General features: G+C 45.6%; 1 pseudogene; it reads right to left on the reverse strand.

Annotated features, from left to right (window-relative positions):
* Positions 1–132: 132 nt before the first annotated feature.
* The window catches only part of LOC100404146 (histone-lysine N-methyltransferase SUV39H2-like), a 63,787-nt pseudogene continuing 46,364 nt past the window's right edge, over positions 133–17,555 (reverse strand).

Raw genomic sequence — 17,555 nt, forward strand, 5'->3', positions numbered from 1 at the left:
TGGTATTTACTCTAAACCTTTGTCATTTAATCTGTACTACACAAATGTGAGCTGGGCTGGTGGATTGGGGTGCAGCTGCTACAATGCTTTCAGTCAGTGGCCTGGTCCCCTAGTCCATTCTTTCACTGGACATCAGTGTTTGAGTACATTATTCATCTGTCGTTCAGCTGGAGTCTGTGGGATGGACCCCAGCATTGGGTCACAACTGTGATTCACAAATAAGATACATTGCTGTATTGAACTGCATCCATCATGAATTCATCAGATTCATAGTCCAGATCAAAGAGATATGTGATTCCCTTGTTATGATATAACTGTCCCCATTTTTCAGCTTCACTTGTGATTACCTCTCCAACATATTCCAAGACAAAACTCATTATTTTAATTTTCACAAGGGTCTTTACACCCCAGCCACAGCCATTGCTGTTTCAAAAGATGCAAACTGAATACTGTATGCCTTTCTGTACACTCCTTTTGGGACAATGAGGTCCACCTTGACACCTTGAGTTGCATTCATATATGGGGATACCAGGTGGGATTTTAATTTGTTGGTTTTTATTATAAGCCAAAAGAACTCTAGCTTTAGCAGCACAGCATTTTTCAAAGAAGCAATTTGTGCATGAGCAACCAAAGATAGCTTCCTTGACTAAGCAGATTCCCGGAACTGGTTTGGCTTCATTAGTATAGTAGAAGTCTAAGTCTGAAGGTAGGCCCTCTAAACCAACAGTATTTTCAACAAATATCATTTATCATTCTTTTTGCATTGAGTTCATCTTGCTGTCTTTGCAGAGCTATCCTTTGGTGAGCCTTCTTTTTTAAAAAAATTTTATTGTTTTTTTAAATTGTATTTTAGGTTTTGAGGTGCATGTGAAGAACATGCAAGATTGTTGCATAGGTACGCACACAGCAGTGTGATTTGCTGCCTTTCTCCCCATCACCTATATCTGGTATTTCTTCCCATGCTATCTCTCCCCAAATCCCCATCCCCTGCTGTCCCTCCCCTATTTCCTCCGACAGACCCCAGTGTGTGATGCTCCCCTCCCTGTGTCCATGTGTTCTCACTGTTGAACACCTGCCTATGAGTGAGAACATGCAGTGTTTAATTTTCTGTTCTTGTGTCAGTTTGCTGAGAATGATGGTTTCCAGGTTCATTCATGATCCTAAAAAGGACACAAACTCATCGTTTTTGATGGCTGCATAATATTCCCTGGTGTATATATGCCACATTTTCCCTATCCAGTCTATCATTGGGCATTTGTGTTGGTTCCAAGTCTTTGCTATTGTAAACAGTGCTGCAGTGAACATTCGAGTCCATGTGTCCTTACAGTAGAACAATTTATATAATCCTTTGGATATATACCCAGTAATGGGATTGCTGGGTCAAATGGAATTTCTATTTCTAGATCCTTCAGGAATCGCCATACTGTCTTCCACAATGGTTGAACTAATTTATACTCCCACCAACAGTGTAAAAGTGTTCCTATTTCTCCACATCCTCTCTAGCATCTGTTGTCTCCAGATTTTTTAATGATTGCCATTCTAACTGGCATGAGATGGTATCTCAATGTAGTTTTGATTTGCATTTCTCTAATGACCAGTGATGATGAGCATTTTTTCATGTTTCTTGGCCTCATATATGTCTTCTTTTGTAAAGTGTCTGTTCATATTCTTCACCCACTTTTCAATGGGGTTGTTTTTTCTTGTAAATCTGTTTTCATTTTTTGTAGATTCCGGATATTAGTCCTTTGTGAGATGAGTAGATTACAAAAACTGTCTCCCATTCTGTGGGTTGCTGATTCACTCTAATGACTGTTTCTTTTATGTGCAGAAGCTGTGGAGTTTGATTAGATCCCATTTGTCTATTTTGGCTTTTGTTGCCCATGCTTCTGGTATTTTAGTCATGAAGTCCTTGACTATGCCTATGTCCTGAATGGTTTCGCCTAGATTTTCTTCTACGGTTTTTATGGCGTTAGATCTTATGTTTAAGTCTTTAGTCCATCCAGAGTTAATTTTAGTGTAAGGTGTCAGGAAGGGGTCCAGTTTCTCCTTTCTGCACGAGACTAGCCAGTTTCCCCAACACCATTTATTAAACAGGAAATCCTTTCCACATAGGTTGTTTTTGTAAGATTTGTCAAAGATCAGATGGTTGTAGATGTGTGGTGTTGCCTCTGGGGCCTCTGTTCTCTTCCGTTGATCAATATCTCTGTTTTGGTGCCAGTACCATGCTGTTGAAATTACTATAGCCTTGTAGTATAGTTTGAAGTCAGGTAGTATGATGCCTCCAGCTTTGTTCTCTTTGCTTAGAATTGACGTGACTATGCAGGTTCTCTTTTGTTTCCATATGAAGCTTAAGGTGGTTTTTTCCAGTGCTGGGAAGAAGGTCATTGGGAGCGTGATATAGATAGCATTGAGTATATAAAGTTACATTTTAATTCAGCCGATTGAGGGATGAGATTCTGTGTTCGAGTTTTAACAATCTCAGCCCTGTAAGAGATAAGGTTCTCCTTCAGGACGTACATAGACACTTTCAGATTATTTATGCAGTGCTCGAGCTGGAAATTCAGTTCCCTGAGATCATCCTTTTCTTTCCCTACTTCATCCAGTGACGTTTGGAGCAGCCATCCAATCTCATTGTATTTATTAGTTTGACAGAAATGTTCAAATCATACATATGCAGGTCCTTGTGTCTCGCAAGTCGTAGATTAGGAGTGTCCCATGGTGACATTTCGTGGATCTCAATTGCCAGTTCATGCCATGAACGAACCAGTAACCAATAGGATGTCTATATCTATGGATAGAGATTGGTTTATTATAAAGAATTAGCTCATGCAATTATGGAGACTGACAAGCCCCAAGATCCGCAAGGTGATTCAGCAAAGTGGAGACGTAGAGAGTCGGTGGTGTAGCTCCGGTCCAAAGGCCAGCTTGAGGCCTGGGAAGAGCCAGTGTTTCAGTGCAAGTGTTAAGGTAGGGAAAAGCTAATGTTGCAGTTTAAATGCAATCAGGAAGAAAGAGTCCTTCCTTACTGAGGGGAGGGTTAGTCTTTTTATCTATGCAGGCCTTCAGCTGGTTGGATAGGACCCACCCATATCATGGAGGACAATCTGCTTTTCTCAGCCTACAAATTTAAATGTTAATTTAGCTAACATTTAAATTCCATCCAGAGATGGAGTCCGCACGGGTAAGGGGCAGGGAGACTTTTAATTTGGGAGTTACTCCCGCCCCATTCAAGTTCTTGTCCCGTGAGAGGAGTTTCCTCAAACTTCCTCTGGAGTGATTGATCTTTGACTTTGGTACCTGATTGGCTGCCCGGCTCGCAATAGAGCCCCTCCTTCCAAGGCTTTTGGTGGGCTTTCTAAACGTAGGAAGCTCACCTGGGTGGTCCACCTTTCCCACGCACACAAAAGTTAGACCAAGAACTCTAGTTCCCGGATGGGGAGGTGAGTGGAGGTATGGCGCTGGGAAGTTCTTGCCTTTGAAACCATGCCCCTTGTGGACCCGGGAAGAGAAGTTAACACAGTACTTCAGTAGCATGCCTGTAGCAGAAGCTACTTGGGAGGCTGAGATGGGAGGATCAGTGTAGGAAATAAGAATAAATAAAAGGTTCCTCTTCAAAGATTTCCTCTTAGTTCATTATGAATAAATAATGGTTTCTTCAAAGGTTAATTTACTTTAAAGCTTCTGCTAATAATCTTAAAGTAGCTGTTAGTCATAATAAAAAGTGTACCCTGTATTCGTAGTTCTTTCACTTTAACCTAGATATTTGCCCTGACATGCCTGGACAAGCCCAGGCAAGTCTTAGGTCATAGCTTATTCCCCTTCTTTATTTGGAAACGTTGCTTCTCTAAACATTCCTCAGGTCACTCCCTCTTTGCCTTTGTTCTCCTCTGCGTTTACCCCTTTAGGAAAGTTTTTAGTTGCTAGGCAATGGGGTGCTGCCTAGACTATGAAGTCCAGTTCCAGCCAGTGGAATCAGAACACAGCAGTAGGGTGGATACGTTAGATATAAATGGCCCTGCCTCCTTTGTTCGGTGTCCTCTCGTGGCAAGATGGCTAATAGGGACACCCTTTCTGCAGAAAGTAAAGTTGCCTTGCTGAGAAAAATTAAATTTATATTTGCGTGCTACTTCTTTTGTAGTACCGAAAATTTACATAACAACAATATGGGGGTTCATCTGGGATTGCCATTCCCCTCTGGGTGGTCTCCGGTCCTCTCTCGAGAGGAGGTGCCCCACTGCCTCTTTGCGGCAGCCTCGGGGGTAGAGATCTGGGACCCACCTGGTGTGAGGAGTATACCTGGATTCTCGGGAACACAGGGAAAAGAGACTCCAAACCGCAGCAACCAGGGGCCTCGACCAGCCAACCTCGTGCATTAGCCAAGGTCGGAAATGTTGCCAAGGGGCAACAAAGTACCTTCTTGGTGGTCAACTTCCGAAGAGTTGAATGTGTGTGTGTGAATGCGGTATTTTTTGTGTGAATGGTGACAGGTTCTACTTCTGGACGGAACTTCAGGCAGTTCTATGGCTACCTCATATAGCTTTGGACACATCCTGCCGTGGGAATTATGCCGTCACGCTGAAGCTAAGAGAGCCCTAAATCTCCTTTGGGGGAGCGGTCAAGTGGGATGGTACAAATGACAAGAGCGCAGGGGACCTATAGAAGGGGGAAGGGAAAATACAGGTCAACCACCTAGGGCTCCCCCAGGTGCTCTGTCACGGGGAGTCGGGGCTTTATTTATAAGTTTCTGTCATGCCGCTGCCTTTTTTCAGGGCTGCCCTGCCCAGCGAGGAGACAGCCTAGTCACAGTCTGCCTGCAGAGGCTTTGCTGAGCTGCTGTGGGCTCCGCCCAACTGCCGTGTAATCTTCCCTGCAGCCCTGTCTATAGGGGTATAGTTAGAACCGCCTCGGCAATTGCGGGCCGTCTCTGTAATGGCGGGCTGCCTCGGCAATGGCGGGCTGCCTCAGCAACGGCAGACACTACCTCGGTAGTGGTAGACTGCCTCGGTAATGGTGAACACCCCTCTCCCACAGAGCTGGACCTTCCGGGTTTCAGATGTGCTTGCTGTGAAACACTCAATCCAGAGCGTATCAGATTGCTCTTTTTTGTGGGGGTGGAACCAGCCGAGCCTGATCACCTGGCTCCCTGCCTCAGACCCCCCCTTTTCTTTTTTTTCAGCTGAACGGGTGACTGTCTCCCAGGCGTCCCAGTCACCAGTTGAAACGGCGCCCGGATTTGTTTGATTTCTTGTGCGTAGATGCGCTGCGCCGGCTGAAACAGCCACTGGAGACTTGTGGCGTGTTTTCAACAGGGAATCCCCTGGCCTAGCTCCCCGTTTCAGTCCCCGTTCTTCAGTTGATCGGGCAACTCTGTCTTCGAGGTGTTCTAGTCGCCAGTTGAAACGGCGCCCGGATTTGTGTGCGATTTTGTGCAGAGAACCGTTGGGCCAGCTGAAACAGCCTCACTGGGGGCTCGTGGTGCTTTTTCGCCCGGGAATCTCCTGGCCTGGCTGCCTGTTTCAGTCCCTTTTTTCAGTTGAACGGTGGACTCTTATCTCCCAGGCTTTCCAGTCGCCCGTTGTGAAGGTGCCTGGATCTGTGTGTTTTCCCGAGCGGCGACCCCCAGCACCGGGTGAAACAGCCACACTGGCGATTTGTGGCACTTTTTCTCCCGGGAATCTCCTGGCCTGGCTCCACGTTTCAGTCCCCTTTTAGTCAGTTGAATGGGCGACTGTCTCCCAGGCGTTCCAGTAGCCTGTTGAAAAGGCGCCGGGATCTGTGTGATTTCCCGTGCAGCAACCCACTGCGCTAGCTGAAACAGCCGCGCAGAGATTGTTTTCACTTTTTTGCCCGGGAATCTCCTGGCCTGGCTCCCTGTTTCAGTCCCCTTTTTATCAGTTGAATGGGCGACTCTGCCTTTCAGGAGCTCCAATCACCAGCTAAGACGGCGCCCGGACCAATGTATTTTGTGCAGAGATCCGCCACGCCAGCCAAAACAGCCATGCTGGCAACCCGTGGGGCTCCTCTGCCTGGAAATCTCCTGGTCTGTGGGCAGTAAAAATCCATGTGGAAATGCAGTGTCCACTCACCCGCCGCGCTTTTGCTGTAAGCTGCAGTCCTGAGCTGCTCCTAATCAGCCATCTTGGATCCTCCCCGAGCCTTCTTTACAATGTACTCAGCAATGGCAAGTTTCAAAATGTTGTTATTGTCTTTTGGAGTTATTGCTTTGCCTTTCTTTACCTGAGATAGTTAAGTGTGCTTGCCATTAGAGAATTGCTGGAGCAGTAATCGACACTTGAGATTTTGCAAGGGTTCCCAAGTATTTGTAGAACCTGGCCATCCTTTCCATTTTACAAGATAACGTTGTATATCCTTTACTACCTTGTAGTCACACAAGTATTTCACCTCATAATCGTTTAGATTCCTTTTGGTGATTCCAATCAATGTACATGTGAGCTTTCCTTTTCTACATAATTCCTGAAGAGTATCAAGCGACACTAGTCAAGGCATACACGAAGCTCCTTGTGCCTCAGCCCCAGCTGCTGCCATGTTGTGGAGCTTTCGTTCAAACTCAAGCCTGGAAACTAATTGATAGGCTGTAATACTCTGTTTTTAATTATTCCAGTTAAACTTGTTCACTTGACTTAGAACTTTCCTGCTTATACACATCAAGTAAGAATTTAGCAGGCTTCTTGTTTCACTTCTAGGAACCTATGATCAACTAGCCATTGCCATAGGTCCCATAGGTCTGTGTGAGTCAGACTATTCTGATTGCTGCCTGGACTCTGCTGTCCATTACAGTAACCATGTTCATTTTGCCTTTGGCTGATGATTGCCATTTCTTGGCCTCTGACACCCCAGGATCCAGTTACTCCCATTGCATTTAGGTTAATCCCCTGGGAAGAGGGTGAAGAGGCCACTTCTGCTAGGGTTGGGGAGGCTGCTTCCACTGGTAGAAAAGATTCATTAAAATTACACTTGATCTTAGTCAAAAGGCAGAAAAGCGATGAAAAGATTCATTAAAATTTAGGGGTTCAATGTCCCCCACTTCCCTAGGGTGTTCCCATATATCCCATTCCAACTCTGGATCTCATTCCTTCCCAACCAATGCCCTGTCTTTGCAGTAGACATCCTGTGAGGCTGGGAGTTCAACTTGCATTTTTTTTTTTTTTTGAAACAGGGTCTCTGGTTGCCCAGACTGGAGTGTAATGGCATGATCTCAGCTCACTGCAGCCTCAACCTCCCAGGCTCAGGTGTTTCTCCCACTTCAGCCTCCCAAATAACTGGGATTCCAGGTGCACACCACCACGTCCAGCTAATTTTTTGTATATTTAGTAGAAACAGTGTTTCACTGTGTTGCCCAGGCTGGTCTTGAACTCCTGGACTCATGCATTCCACCCACCTCAGCCTCTGAGATTGCTGGGATTACAGGCCTGAGCCACTCAGCCTGGCCTCAACTTGCATTTTAATTCAGCCGATTGAGGGATGAGATTCTGTGTTCGAGTTTTAACAATCTCAGCCCTGTAAGAGATAAGGTTCTCCTTCAGGACGTACGTAGACACTTTCAGATTATTTATGCAGTGCTCGAGCTGGAAATTCAGTTCCCTGAGATCATCCTTTTCTTTCCCTACTTCATCCAGTGACGTTTGGAGCAGCCATCCAATCTCATTGTATTTATTAGTTTGACAGAAATGTTCAAATCATACATATGCAGGTCCTTGTGTCTCGCAAGTCGTAGATTAGGAGTGTCCCATGGTGACATTTCGTGGATCTCAATTGCCAGTTCATGCCATGAACGAACCAGTAACCAATAGGATGTCTATATCTATGGATAGAGATTGGTTTATTATAAAGAATTAGCTCATGCAATTATGGAGACTGACAAGCCCCAAGATCCGCAAGGTGATTCAGCAAAGTGGAGACGTAGAGAGTCGGTGGTGTAGCTCCGGTCCAAAGGCCAGCTTGAGGCCTGGGAAGAGCCAGTGTTTCAGTGCAAGTGTTAAGGTAGGGAAAAGCTAATGTTGCAGTTTAAATGCAATCAGGAAGAAAGAGTCCTTCCTTACTGAGGGGAGGGTTAGTCTTTTTATCTATGCAGGCCTTCAGCTGGTTGGATAGGACCCACCCATATCATGGAGGACAATCTGCTTTTCTCAGCCTACAAATTTAAATGTTAATTTAGCTAACATTTAAATTCCATCCAGAGATGGAGTCCGCACGGGTAAGGGGCAGGGAGACTTTTAATTTGGGAGTTACTCCCGCCCCATTCAAGTTCTTGTCCCGTGAGAGGAGTTTCCTCAAACTTCCTCTGGAGTGATTGATCTTTGACTTTGGTACCTGATTGGCTGCCCGGCTCGCAATAGAGCCCCTCCTTCCAAGGCTTTTGGTGGGCTTTCTAAACGTAGGAAGCTCACCTGGGTGGTCCACCTTTCCCACGCACACAAAAGTTAGACCAAGAACTCTAGTTCCCGGATGGGGAGGTGAGTGGAGGTATGGCGCTGGGAAGTTCTTGCCTTTGAAACCATGCCCCTTGTGGACCCGGGAAGAGAAGTTAACACAGTACTTCAGTAGCATGCCTGTAGCAGAAGCTACTTGGGAGGCTGAGATGGGAGGATCAGTGTAGGAAATAAGAATAAATAAAAGGTTCCTCTTCAAAGATTTCCTCTTAGTTCATTATGAATAAATAATGGTTTCTTCAAAGGTTAATTTACTTTAAAGCTTCTGCTAATAATCTTTTTTTTTTTAATTTTTTATTGGATTATATGTTTTGGGGTACATGAGCAGAGCATGCAAGACAGTTGCGTAGGTACACACATGGCAGTGCGCTTTGCTTTTCTTCTCCCCTTCACCCACATTTGGCATTTCTCCCCAGGCTATCCCTCCCCACCCCCCCCACTGGCCCTCCTTTTTTCCCCCCAATAGACCCCAGTGTTCAGTACTCCCCTTTCTGTGTCCATGTGTTCTCATTTTGCATCACCCACCTATGAGTGAGAATATGCGGTGTTTCATTTTCTGTTCTTGTGTCAGTTTGCTGAGGATGATGTTCTCCAGATTCATCCATGTCCCTACAAACGACACAAACTCATCATTTCTGATTGCTGCATAATATTCCATGGTGTATATGTGCCACATTTTCCCAATCCAGTCTATTATCAATGGGCATTTGGGTTGATTCCAGGTCTTTGCTATTGTAAACAGTGCTGCAATGAACATTCGTGTACATGTGTCCTTATAGTAGAACGATTTATAGTCTTTTGGATATATACCCAGTAATGGGATTGCTGGGTCAAATGCGATTTCTATTTCTAAGGCCTTGAGGAATGGCCACACTGTCTTCCACAATGGTTGAACTAATTTACACTCCCACCAACAGTGTAAAAGTGTTCCTTTTTCTCCACATCCTCTCCAGCATCTGTTGTCTCCAGATTTTTTAATGATCGCCATTCTAACTGGCGTGAGATGGTATCTCAATGTGGTTTTGATTTGCATCTCTCTGATGACCAGTGACGATGAGCATTTTTTCATATGATTGTTGGCCTCATATATGTCTTCTTTCGTAAAGTATCTGTTCATATCCTTTGCCCACTTTTGAATGGGCTTGTTTGTTTTTTTCCTGTAAATCTGTTTGAGTTCTTTGTAAATTCTGGATATCAGCCCTTTGTCAGATGGGTAGACTGCGAAAATTTTTTCCCATTCTGTTGGTTGCCGATCCACTCTAGTGACTGTTTCTTTTGCCGTGCAGAAGCTGTGGAGTTTCATTAGGTCCCATTTGTCTATTTTGGCTTTTGTTGCCAATGCTTTTGGTGTTTTGTTCATGAAGTCCTTGCCTACTCCTATGTCCTGGATAGTTTTGCCTAGATTTCCTTCTAGGGTTTTTATGGTGCCAGGTCTTATGTTTAAGTCTTTAATCCATCTGGAGTTAATTTTAGTGTAAGGTGTCAGGAAGGGGTCCAGTTTCTGCTTTCTGCACATGGCTAGCCAGTTTTCCCAACACCATTTGTTAAACATGGAATCCTTGCCCCATTGCTTGTTTTTGTCAGGTTTATCAAAGATTGTATAGTTGTATGTATGTTGTGTTGCCTCCGGTGCCTCTGTTTTGTTCCATTGGTCTATATCTCTGTTTTGGTACCAGTACCATGCTGTTTTGATTACTGTAGCCTTGTAGTATAGTTTGAAATCCGGTAGTGTGATGTCCCCCGCTGTGTTCTTTTTGCTTAGAATTGACTTGGCTATGCGGGCTCTCTTTTGGTTCCATATGAAGTTCATGGTGGTTTTTTCCAGTTCTGTGAAGAAAGTCAATGGTAGCTTGATGGGGATAGCGTTGATTCTGTAAATTACTTTGGGCAGTATAGCCATTTTCACGATATTAATTCTTCCTAACCATGAACATGGAATGTTTCTCCATCTGTTTGTGTCCTCTCTGATTTCGTTGAGCAGTGGTTTGTAGTTCTCCTTGAAGAGGTCCCTTACGTTCCTTGTGAGTTGTATTCCAAGTTATTTTATTCTTTTTGTAGCAATTGCGAATGGAAGTTCGCTCTTGATTTGGCTTTCTTTAAGTCTGTTACTGGTGTATACGAATGCTTGTGATTTTTGCACGTTGATTTTATATCCTGAGACTTTGCTGAAGTTGTTTATCAGTTTCAGGAGTTTTTGGGCTGAGGCAATGGGGTCTTCTAGGTATACTATCATGTCGTCTGCAAATAGAGACAATTTGGCTTCCACCTTTCCTATTTGAATACCCTTTATTTCTTTTTCTTGCCTGATTGCTCTGGCTAGAACTTCCAGTACTATATTAAATAGGAGTGGTGAGAGAGGGCATCCTTGTCTAGTGCCAGATTTCAAAGGGAATGCTTCCAGTTTTTGCCCATTCAGTATGATATTGGCTGTTGGTTTGTCATAAATAGCTTTTATTACTTTGAGATACGTTCCATCGATACCGAGTTTATTGAGGGTTTTTAGCATAAAGGGCTGTTGAATTTTGTCAAATGCCTTCTCTGCGTCAATTGAGGTAATCATGTGGTTTTTGTTTTGGGTTCTGTTTATGTGGTGAATTACGTTGATAGACTTGCATATGTTGAACCAGCCTTGCATCCCCGGGATGAATCCTACTTGATCATGATGAATAAGTTTTTTGATTTGCTGTTGCAATCGGCTTGCCAATATTTTATTGAAGATTTTTGCATCTATGTTCATCATGGATATTGGCCTGAAGTTTTCTTTTCTCGTTGGGTCTCTGCCGGGTTTTGGTATTAGGATGATGTTGGTCTCATAAAATGATTTGGGAAGGATTCCCTCTTTTTGGATTGTTTGAAATAGTTTTAGAAGGAATGGTACCAGCTCCTCCTTGTGTGTCTGGTAGAATTCGGCTGTGAACCCGTCTGGACCTGGGCTTTTTTTGTGTGGTAGGCTCTTAATTGCTGCCTCAACTTCAGACCTTGTTATTGGTCTATTCATAGTTTCAGCTTCCTCCTGGTTTAGGCTTGGAAGGACACAGGAGTCCAGGAATTTATCCATTTCTTCCAGGTTTACTAGTTTATGCGCATATAGTTGTTTGTAATATTCTCTGATGATGGTTTGAATTTCTGTGGAATCTGTGGTGATTTCCCCTTTATCATTTTTTATTGCATCTATTTGGTTGTTCTCTCTTTTCTTTTTAATCAATCTGGCTAGTGGTCTGTCTATTTTGTTGATCTTTTAAAAAAACCAGCTCTTGGATTTATTGATTTTTTGAAGGGTTTTTCGTGTCAATCTCCTTCAGCTCAGCTCTGATCTTAGTAATTTCTTGTCTTCTGCTGGGTTTTGAGTTTTTTTGATCTTGCTCCTCTAGCTCTTTCAATTTTGACGATAGGGTGTCAATTTTGGATCTCTCCATTCTCCTCATATGGGCACTTATTGCTATATACTTTCCTCTAGAGACTGCTTTAAATGTGTCCCAGAGGTTCTGGCACGTTGTGTCTTCGTTCTCATTGGTTTCGAAGAACTTCTTTATTTCTGCCTTCATTTTGTTGTTTACCCAGTCAACATTCAAGAGCCAGTTGTTCAGTTTCCATGAAGCTGTGCGGTTCTGGGTCAGTTTCTGAATTCTGAGTTCTAACTTGATTGCACTATGGTCTGAGAGGCTGTTTGTTATGATTTCAGTTGTTTTGCATTTGTTGAGCAGTGCTTTACTTCCAATTATGTGGTCAATTTTAGAGTAGGTGTGATGTGGTGCTGAGAAGAATGTGTATTCTGTGGATTTGGGGTGGAGAGTTCTGTAAATGTCCACCAGGTTTGCTTGCTCCAGGTCTGAGTTCAAGCCCTGGGTATCCTTGTTGATTTTCTGTCTGGTTGATCTGTCTAGTATTGACAGTGGAGTGTTAAAGTCTCCCACTATTATTGTGTGGGAGTCTAAGTCCTTTTGTAAGTCCTTAAGAACTTGCCTTATGTATCTGGGTGCTCCTGTGTTGGGTCCATATATGTTTAGGATCGTTAGCTCTTCTTGTTGTATCGATCCTTTTACCATTATGTAATGGCCTTCTTTGTCTCTTTTGATCTTTGTTGCTTTAAAGTCTATTTTATCAGAGATGAGAATTGCAACTCCTGCTTTTTTTTGCTTTCCATTTGCTTGGTAAATCTTCCTCCATCCCTTTATTTTGAGCCTTTGTGTATCCTTGCATGTGAGATGGGTTTCCTGGATACAGCACACTGATGGGTTTTGGATTTTTATCCAATTTGCCAGTCTGTGTCTTTTGATTGGTGCATTTAGTCCATTTACATTTAGGGTTAATATTGTTATGTGTGAATTTGATACTGCCATTTTGATGCTAAGTGGCTGTTTTGCCTGTTAGTTGTAGATTCTTCATTATGTTGAAGCTCTTTAGCATTCAGTGTGATTTTGGAATGGCTGGTACTGATTGATCCTTTCTATGTGTAGTGCCTCTTTTAGGAGCTCTTGTAAAGCAGGCCTGGTGGTGACAAAATCTCTGAGTACTTGCTTGTTCGCAAAGGATTTTATTCTTCCTTCACTTCTGAAGCTCAGTTTGGCTGGATATGAAATTCTGGGTTGAAAGTTCTTTTCTTTAAGAATGTTGAATATTGGCCCCCACTCTCTTCTGGCTTGTAGTGTTTCTGCCGAGAGATCTGCTGTGAGTCTGATGGGCTTCCCTTCGTGGGTGACCCGACCTTTCTCTCTGGCTGCCCTTAGTATTCTCTCCTTTATTTCAACCCTGTTGAATCTGACGATTATGTGCCTTGGGGTTGCTCTTCTTGCGGAATATCTTTGTGGTGTTCTCTGTATTTCCTGCAATTGAGTGTTGGCTTGTCTTGCTAGGTGGGGGAAATTTTCCTGGATGATGTCCTGAAGAGTATTTTCCAGCTTGGATTCATTCTCTTCGTCCCCTTCTGGTACACCTATCAAACGTAGGTTAGGTCTTTTCACATAGTCCCACATTTCTTGGAGACTTTGTTCATTCCTTTTTGCGCTTTTTTCTCTGATCTTGGTTTCTCGTTTTATTTCATTGAGTTGGTCTTCGACTTCAGATATTCTTTCTTCTGCTTGGTCAATTCGGCTATTGAAACTTGTGTTTGCTTCGCGAAGTTCTCGTATTGTGTTTTTCAGCTCCTTTAATTCATTCATATTCCTCTCTAAGGTATCCATTCTTGTTATCATTTCCTCGAATCTTTTTTCAAATCTTTTTTCAAGGTTCTTAGTTTCTTTGCATTGATTTAATACATGATCTTTTAGCTCACAAAAGTTTCTCATTATCCATCTTCTGAAGTCTAATTCCGTCATTTCGTCACAGTCATTCTCCGTCCAGCTTTGCTCCCTTGCTGGTGAGGAGTTTTGGTCCTTTCTAGGAGGCGAGGTGTTCTGGTTTCGGGTGTTTTCCTCCTTTTTGCGCTGGTTTCTTCCCATCTTTGTGGATTTGTCCGCTGGTCGTCTGCGTAGTTGCTGACTTTTCGTTTGGGTCTCTGAGTGGACACCCAGAATGTTGATGATGAAGTATTTCTGTTGCTTGGTTTTCCTTCTACCAGTCTAGCCCCTTCGCTGTACGACTGCTGAGGTCCGCTCCAGACCCTGCTTGTCTGGGGTGCACCTCTAGTAGCTGTGGCACAGCGAGGGATGCTACCAGTTTCTTTTTCTGCTCTCTTTGTCCCAGGATGATGCCTGCCTAATGTCAGTCTTTTGGATATAGAGGGGTCAGGGAGCTGCTTGAGGAGACAGTTTGTACTTTATAGGGGTTTAATTGCTGAGCTGTGCACTCTGTTGTTCATTCAGGGCTGTTATGCTGCTATGTTTGATTCTGCTGCAACAGAGCTCATTAAAAAACCCTTTTTTTTTTTTTTCTCAAATGCTCTGTGTTGAGGGGTTTGGGCTTTATTTTTCGATGTCCGATCAGGTGTCCTGCCCAGCTAGAAGGCGGACTAGCCACTGTTTGGCTGCCGAGGCTCCGCCCTGCTGTTGTGTGATTCGCGCTGTTCCTGCCGGCTCTGCTGTGGTCTCCGCCACGCCCTGCGGCGGAGTCTCTTCGTTGTAGCGTGTTGCCTCAGCAACGGCAGGCTGCGTCAGCAGTGGGCGTGTATCTCAGTAGGGACAGGTTGCCTCGGCAACGGCTGGCTGCGTCAGCAATGGGCGTGTATCTCAGTTGGGGCGGGTTGCCTCGGTAGTGGTGGACGCCCCTCCCCCACAGAGCGTCTCAGACCGTCTGCTCGGGATAGTTTGAAATCGCGGTTTTTTTCATCCCACTGGGTATCCCAATCCCTGCAATCCCCTGGGCTGGCCTACTGTCCAAGTCTCATTCAGTCTCAAGTCCAGCCCTCTCAAGTCTCAGGTTGCCGGTTCAACAGGGCACCCGGACAAGCGCGCCCTGTGGGGATTGCTGGGTAGGGCCGGCCGCCACCGCCCCGGCTGCCGGCTTCGCCAGGCAAACCTACTGCCTGGCGTCCCGTGTCTTTTTTATACTTGGGAGTTTCCCCGTTCTGTGGGCAACAAAGATCAGTCTGGAAATGCCACTCTGACTCACCGTTTACGGATTCAACGAGAAGAGCTCCAATCCTGGGTTATTCTCACAGCGCCATCTTGAGTCCCTCTGCTAATCATCTTAAAGTAGCTGTTAGTAATAATAAAAAGTGTACCCTGTATTCGTAGTTCTTTCACTTTAACCTAGATATTTACCCTGACATGCCTGGACAAGCCCAGGCAAGTCTTAGGTCATAGCTTATTCCCCTTCTTTATTTGGAAACGTTGCTTCTCTAAACATTCCTCAGGTCACTCCCTCTTTGCCTTTGTTCTCCTCTGCGTTTACCCCTTTAGGAAAGTTTTTAGTTGCTAGGCAATGGGGTGCTGCCTAGACTATGAAGTCCAGTTCCAGCCAGTGGAATCAGAACACAGCAGTAGGGTGGATACGTTAGATATAAATGGCCCTGCCTCCTTTGTTCGGTGTCCTCTCGTGGCAAGATGGCTAATAGGGACACCCTTTCTGCAGAAAGTAAAGTTGCCTTGCTGAGAAAAATTAAATTTATATTTGCGTGCTACTTCTTTTGTAGCACCGAAAATTTACATAACAACAATATGGGGGTTCATCTGGGATTGCCATTCCCCTCTGGGTGGTCTCCGGTCCTCTCTCGAGAGGAGGTGCCCCACTGCCTCTTTGCGGCAGCCTCGGGGGTAGAGATCTGGGACCCACCTGGTGTGAGGAGTATACCTGGATTCTCGGGAACACAGGGAAAAGAGACTCCAAACCGCAGCAACCAGGGGCCTCGACCAGCCAACCTCGTGCATTAGCCAAGGTCGGAAATGTTGCCAAGGGGCAACAAAGTACCTTCTTGGTGGTCAACTTCCGAAGAGTTGAATGTGTGTGTGTGAATGCGGTATTTTTTGTGTGAATGGTGACAGGTTCTACTTCTGGACGGAACTTCAGGCAGTTCTATGGCTACCTCATATAGCTTTGGACACATCCTGCCGTGGGAATTATGCCGTCACGCTGAAGCTAAGAGAGCCCTAAATCTCCTTTGGGGGAGCGGTCAAGTGGGATGGTACAAATGACAAGAGCGCAGGGGACCTATAGAAGGGGGAAGGGAAAATACAGGTCAACCACCTAGGGCTCCCCCAGGTGCTCTGTCACGGGGAGTCGGGGCTTTATTTATAAGTTTCTGTCATGCCGCTGCCTTTTTTCAGGGCTGCCCTGCCCAGCGAGGAGACAGCCTAGTCACAGTCTGCCTGCAGAGGCTTTGCTGAGCTGCTGTGGGCTCCGCCCAACTGCCGTGTAATCTTCCCTGCAGCCCTGTCTATAGGGGTATAGTTAGAACCGCCTCGGCAATTGCGGGCCGTCTCTGTAATGGCGGGCTGCCTCGGCAATGGCGGGCTGCCTCAGCAACGGCAGACACTACCTCGGTAGTGGTAGACTGCCTCGGTAATGGTGAACACCCCTCTCCCACAGAGCTGGACCTTCCGGGTTTCAGATGTGCTTGCTGTGAAACACTCAATCCAGAGCGTATCAGATTGCTCTTTTTTGTGGGGGTGGAACCAGCCGAGCCTGATCACCTGGCTCCCTGCCTCAGACCCCCGCCTTTTCTTTTTTTTCAGCTGAACGGGTGACTGTCTCCCAGGCGTCCCAGTCACCAGTTGAAACGGCGCCCGGATTTGTTTGATTTCTTGTGCGTAGATGCGCTGCGCCGGCTGAAACAGCCACTGGAGACTTGTGGCGTGTTTTCAACAGGGAATCCCCTGGCCTAGCTCCCCGTTTCAGTCCCCCGTTCTTCAGTTGATCGGGCAACTCTGTCTTCGAGGTGTTCTAGTCGCCAGTTGAAACGGCGCCCGGATTTGTGTGCGATTTTGTGCAGAGAACCGTTGGGCCAGCTGAAACAGCCTCACTGGGGGCTCGTGGTGCTTTTTCGCCCGGGAATCTCCTGGCCTGGCTGCCTGTTTCAGTCCCTTTTTTCAGTTGAACGGGCAACTCTATCTCCCAGGCTTTCCAGTCGCCCGTTGTGAAGGTGCCTGGATCTGTGTGTTTTCCCGAGCGGCGACCCCCAGCACCGGGTGAAACAGCCACACTGGCGATTTGTGGCACTTTTTCTCCCGGGAATCTCCTGGCCTGGCTCCACGTTTCAGTCCCCTTTTAGTCAGTTGAATGGGCGACTGTCTCCCAGGCGTTCCAGTCGCCTGTTGAAAAGGCGCCGGGATCTGTGTGATTTCCCGTGCAGCAACCCACTGCGCTAGCTGAAACAGCCGCACAGAGATTGTTTTCACTTTTTTGCCCGGGAATCTCCTGGCCTGGCTCCCTGTTTCAGTCCCCTTTTTATCAGTTGAATGGGCGACTCTGCCTTTCAGGAGCTCCAATCACCAGCTAAGACGGCGCCCGGACCAATGTATTTTGTGCAGAGATCCGCCACGCCAGCCAAAACAGCCATGCTGGCAACCCGTGGGGCTCCTCTGCCTGGAAATCTCCTGGTCTGTGGGCAGTAAAAATCCATGTGGAAATGCAGTGTCCACTCACCCGCCGCGCTTTTGCTGTAAGCTGCAGTCCTGAGCTGCTCCTAATCAGCCATCTTGGATCCTCCCCGAGCCTTCTTTACAATGTACT

The sequence above is a fragment of the Callithrix jacchus genome, chromosome X (assembly GCF_049354715.1).
Source record: "Callithrix jacchus isolate 240 chromosome X, calJac240_pri, whole genome shotgun sequence".
NCBI classification, from domain to species: Eukaryota; Metazoa; Chordata; class Mammalia; order Primates; family Cebidae; genus Callithrix; species Callithrix jacchus.